The sequence below is a fragment of the Leopardus geoffroyi genome, chromosome B1 (genome assembly GCF_018350155.1).
Source record: "Leopardus geoffroyi isolate Oge1 chromosome B1, O.geoffroyi_Oge1_pat1.0, whole genome shotgun sequence".
Lineage (NCBI taxonomy): Eukaryota > Metazoa > Chordata > Mammalia > Carnivora > Felidae > Leopardus > Leopardus geoffroyi.
In genome coordinates, this window is record NC_059327.1 from 96,444,303 (window position 1) to 96,450,558 (window position 6,256).

Sequence of the window (6,256 nt, forward strand, 5' to 3'; positions counted from 1 at the left end):
CATTATGATATGGTAGTCAGGATTATGCATTTGATTCAAGATAAGGAAAAGTCTTGGAAATGAAAAGCAGGCACTGGTTAACCAACTTGTACACATTGTACCACATTCACTGTAACTTTAGGAAGAAATTTCACTTTGTGGAACATTCTCAAGAGATCTGAGATTATTCAGGTAAGAATTAATATATAAAAATGTACATATTTTGACTTTATATTTTGATGCTGGCTATACTAGAAGTAATAGCACCCGGGTGATAGTTACTGAACACAAAATAATAAAGGGTATTACACTGTTAAGTACTGAATTCTTCTATTCATTTGAAAAAGCCCTTATGAAAAGCCCTGCATATTCTGCATATGTCAGTTACTTGATTTCATTGAGACTATTTAGGTTCTTGGTTACACCAAAAACTTAAGTCGCCCATTAAAGTCACCAAGTTAAAGAAGAGGTTTATTCTACTTTATGAATATAACATATGCAGAAGCCGTCAAAGAAAGGGGAAATTTAAATTGCAATAATAAGCTAAAGTATGAAAAATACTGCATTCTATTATATTCAGTCTTGGGATGTTTTATAGAAAATAATGATCTTCAGCCAAATCTTTGCTGAAGACTGGTTGTAAAGACTGAAGAATATTGGTAAATGCTTTGTGTGTTTTTTATGTAAAATATTTTATAAAATTTGCTAACATACATGTCCTCTGTAGTAAACATATAAATATATATATATATACACACATATAAGTTTCAGCCTGAAGTTCAGAAATAAATCTGCACTTGTGAATAGAGAAACCCTAAATATCCATGCAGTAAAAATGATGCAGTCTGTTAAGAAAATTGAGTAATTTGTGTTTTGGACTTGAAATAAACTTATATAGACAATTCCTCAATTTCAGTTGAGTGTTTCTCATTCTCAGGTAGTTTGCTGGGTAGTCTTAGAGTAAGGAGATAGAAGCTGTGGTGGTATTTTTGCTGCTGTTTTCCCCTTAGACTCTATTTCCCTGACTTTGCTGATTATTAGAACCACTTGAAGTACTTAAAATACACATCAGACCCAACCTACTACACACTGAGCCATAATTGAAAGAAAATGGGTCTCAGACTCTTGCTTTGTTTTGTTTTGTTTTTAATTTTATTTTAGAGAGTGAGGGAGCACGAGCAGGGGAGAGGGACAGAAGAAATGAGAGAGAGTATCTCAAGCAGGCTCCATGCTCAGCGCAGAGCCTGACTCAGGGCTTGATCCCATGACCCCATGATCATGACCTGAGCCAAAACCAGGAGTCACGCTCAATGGACTGAGCCACCCAGGCACCCCTCAGACTTCACTCGTAAGAAGTCCATGGTAATTCTTGTGGTCAGGCACATCTGAGAAACACCACACTAATCATTTCAAGTTATATTGTCCATCTTTGACATCCACTTGAAATGAACTTACTCTTCGATAATTTTAGTCTTGATTTCCTGTATTCAGTTTCATATTCCCTAAAGTTTCTCAGTTACATATCAGGAGATTCTACATAAAAATCTAATGTGATTTTTTTAAAACGTTTTTATTCAGATTTTTATCTTCTGATAGTATCTCAAAGTTGGCATGTTTCTCAAAATCTATACTGTGTGTACTAGTCAGTTTCTCTCCATTAGGAAACGAACCTATTCAGACAACAGATAAGTTTTTAAACCTTGACTGTGAGGGGTGCCTGTGTGGCTCATTGGTTACACGTCCAACTTCGGGTCGGGTAATGATCTTGCAGTTCACAAGTTGGAGCTCCGCATTGGGATCTGTACTGACAGCTCAGAGCTGGAGCCTGCTTCGGATTCTGTGTCTCCCTCTCTCTCTACCCTTCCCCTGCTCACGCTCTTATCTCTCAAAAATAAAACATTAAAAAAAAAAATCTTGACATTAGTGAAGTCTACGTCATGTTTTCCTGACAATAATTCTACCTGCCTTTTTTGAAATCTGCAGACTCCCAACACTTACACCGACCTCTACCTATAATCTGAAAGCTGAAGTTAGTATATTGAACCAGCACTGGAGAAAATTGTTCTCTAGAAAACTTGAATCAGACTGTCCTTACCCACGTATTCCATTTACTTCTGTTAGAAATTGGGAAGTGCAGCCAATTACTAAAAATGTATGCCGTTGGCATGTTAACACAGTGTATTACCTTACAGAGTTTTTTATGAACCAGAATAAGCTGGTAATAATAAAGTTTATAAATTGCTTTGAGCATAATAAAAATGACTCATTGCATATTATAGTGATGGTTCTTTTGCTCTAGTGAGTTAAATGTAGCAAATGCTCAAAGATAGCTTTTGAGTATGTGTGTTCCATTAAGGTCAGCCCTCAATTTGGTAGATTCTAATAACAGATTATGATCTATTTGTTGTAGGAAGAAAGTTCAAATGAACACCACCCAATTTTTCTTTACTGTTTTTAGGCAAGACTCATCATTCCCAGGCAATGTCAGAAAAGGCTGTATCTTCTTACCACACTCCTGTGAGTCAGACTTTGAGGAGACCCTGGGCTAGATTTCAGCTTCGCATTTTTTCTACCATCACTAGTGACTGAGAGAACATTTGGACTGCCTGTGATTTCTCCATTCAAGAGAGCAGTTGACATGCTGTGAACACTCTGGTTTATTCTCGAGATTTTTCCATCACTGTATCTGCATAGGACCCAACTAAATAAACCAAATCATGAAGTTTGGTGTAAGAAGACTGGTAAATATTTGCATATTTATTTTTAAAAGCATGATCTTAATGGCTACATAGTATCATTTCCAAATACAAATTTTAGTGGCAGGATATTCCATATAGTGTGGTGCCAATCTGGTTAAAGAAAATAGCAAAGTTTGGAAGCTAAGTCAACAGAATTTTAAAACTAAGCTATGCTTTTGCCTGGTCATAAAAGTAATATATGCTCAGTATAGAAAAGGATTAAGAAAATAACCAAAAATCAAGAATTAAGCAAAGTTAACTTTTTCCTGCATCTCTCCAGTCCCTTTCTATATATAGGATCATAGTCTATTCAAGTCTTCTGACTAGAGATACCATGCAGTCATGCTGGACACCTCTACCTAGAACCTCAAAATGAATGCATCATACCCCCCGCCCCAAACTTACTTTTACTCTTAGCTTCTCTGTCGCTGCTATACTCTCCTAATTTATCTTCCACCCTCCCTTGTTCTCATCAAACTCATAGTCCCTGTTGGCAATTTAAAATGTAAACTTGACCTCACTTGAGGCCTTCAGTGGCTCCCTATTTTCTAAAGAATCAAGGCTGATGTCCTCTTCATCAATTCCCACAGCACTATTACATAAAACAACTTGTATCTTCCAAAATATGCCCCTAGCTACTTACCCACTCCATTCTTCAGTCTGAATTATACTGTCCTCCATACCTTCCCAAATTAACTGCCCTCCTGGATAATTTGTTCAGTCTTAGAGACTCAGGCTCAGTCTCAACTCAGTGCCCCCAGAGTGAATTAGGGAGCCCCCCCATTCCATGACTCCATAATATCACAGGTACATTTGTAACACTGATTTACCATTGTGTTGCAATCATCTGTCTCCCCTAATAAACCAGGAACCAGAACATACTCCTATTTTAGGCCACAATTTCCCCAAACTTATTAGTACAGTGCTGGACACATAGTATTTGTTCAAAATGTTTTTTTCTTAAATTTGTAAAACCAGAGGGTTGACTAATACCAGAAATTTTAAAATGGGGGCTCAAAGGAAACATTTTAGAGACCTGGAAGAGAGCCTAGGAACTGCATCAGAGCAGCACCTCTTCTTAGTTTTGCTTATTGGGCTTGCAAGTAAGAATTTGAAGTCCTTATGCTACAGAAAAAATGTTGGGAAACCACTGGACTAGATGATCTCCAGAACTCTTTCACTTTATGAATACAGTTCAAGGGCAGAGCTATGCAATCTTAAAAATATCTAGCAATACTTACTCTAGGACTGTAAACTACAGATTTATCTTCATGGCACAAGTGGATGAAGGTGCAAGCACCACAGTACGACCCTGACCTAAGTGCCTATCTAATCAACATTGTTTTGCAGCAGCTATAGCTTATAGGCTTCATCAAAGGGGTGACCAAAAGAAAAAGGAGAGAAAAGGAGAGGACTTCCATTTTTTTTACCCTATAACTAAAACCATTCATCAACTCTTTTGAAATCCCACCCAGGGAAGTCCTTTGCTCCCTCCACTGTGGACCCCCCTGACCCCACCTCTCTTCCTACCATTCCCATTACAGAAGTACTCATTGCAGTTGCTGGCCTATTCCAGTGGTAATTTAGAAAAAGGCGAGTTAAACTGATCTTGCCAAAGACAAATTGCAATGTAATAAAAATATAATGAAAATAGTCCAACCTGCTGCACTTGCCTAGGAATAAATACCTTATTTTTAGAGAAAGACCTTTGTCCTTAAAACCTTTGCTAACAGTGAGAACGGAGACAAATGCAAGATAAGATAGGAACAAATCACCTTTCTTATATAAGAAATGCAGGAGCAAGTATTTTAATTCCTTCTCTATTTAGGCTGTGTCTGTAGTGGAAGGAGTTTAGGCCTTGAAGGAATTCTGCTTTCTGGTGACCTTGAACAAGTTTCTGAACTTCTCTGAGCCTAATTTTCCTCAATTGTGAAAGGAACCAATAATACCTCGCAGGTGAAAAATAAGATAAAGGCCACCACCAACTCTATGACATGTACTATATTCCCTTCTTCTACTTTGCAATCGTAGAAAGACATTTTAAGTATCTTTAGGTGGTATATAATTTTATTTAAAGTAAAAATCTGAATAACCCTTTGTTAATTAAACCTATAGTCCTAAATCTGAAAAATGTTTACTAGTTTTCCCACAATTCATCTATTAGTAACAAAGTATTACATTTAGTAACAGAGCATCAATGTAATATTGAAGTTCAATAGGGGCACCTGGGTAACTGTCAGTTGAGTGTCCAACTCTTGATTTCAGCTCAGATCATGATCCCAGGGTCTTAGGATTGCTGACAGCTCAGAGCCTGGAACCTGCTTCAGATTCTGTGTGTCTCTCTCTCTGCCCCTCCTCTGCTTGCTCTCTCTCTCCCTCTCTTTCAAAAATAAACATGAAAAAAAAAATTTTTTAACAAAAGAATTTAAACTCGTGGACTGGAGGTGATCCTGAAATTATTTGCATGACTTTATTAGATGAGATGTCAGAGATAGAACTGAGTGATTATATTAACATGAAAACACCTCTCATTATTGACCACCTTCACTGAAGAACAATAAGCACTTTGCGCATAAGTTAACTATCTTTAACTAGGAACAAAATTGAAAATGCTATACTACAACGAGTTCACCAATGTATTTGCTGTATAGCTTCACAGATTTGTGTGAATTTTTTAGTTAACCTTATCTCAACTGCCATGAAATAATTCAGAATCATCTCACAACTCAACTTGGGTTAAGCAAAAATGGTGATTAGAACGGCTTAAATGTATTGCAAATGTACTATTCAAAGATTTTCTCCAAATGACTGAGTCTCTTAAAGTAAATTCAAACTTCCAGACATCCTAAATGAAAAAAATCACTAGACTCACATTATCTCTAACATATATATTCTTGAGCAGTCAGAATTCAGTTCAAATTGGAATTTACTCATAATGGTTAACTATGTGTCAACTTGGCTAGTCTATGGGGTCTGCTTGTCTGGTCAAACACTTAGTGTAGATGATGCTGTGAAAGTATTTATGTGATTAACATTTGCAATTGGTTGACTTTAAGTAAAAACAGATTACTCTTATAATATGTGTGGCTCTCATCCAGTCAATTGAAGACCTTAACAGCAAAAACAGGTTTCCAAAACAAGAAGCAATTCTGCCTCCAAACTGCAACAGAGAAACCCTTCCAGAGTTTTCCATGTGCTAACCTGCCCTGTAGATATTGGATTCAAGACTAACATCCACTCTTACCTGAATTTCCAGCCTGTCAGCCCTACAGATTTCAGAATTGCCAGCCCCCACAGTTGTTTGAGACAATTCCTTAAAATAAATTATTCTTTCATTATCTATCTACCTATCTCCTATCAAGAGAGAAATCTCTATATTAGCCTAATACACTACAATTTCCCAATTATTAGTACATATGAAACTTTAAAATTTTTCAATTTTGTGACAAATCCCCCCCCTTAACTTGATTCAGTACCTAATACTTGATCTGATATGGTCATGTGGGCTTTAGTTTTTGAACTTGAAAAACATTTTAGCC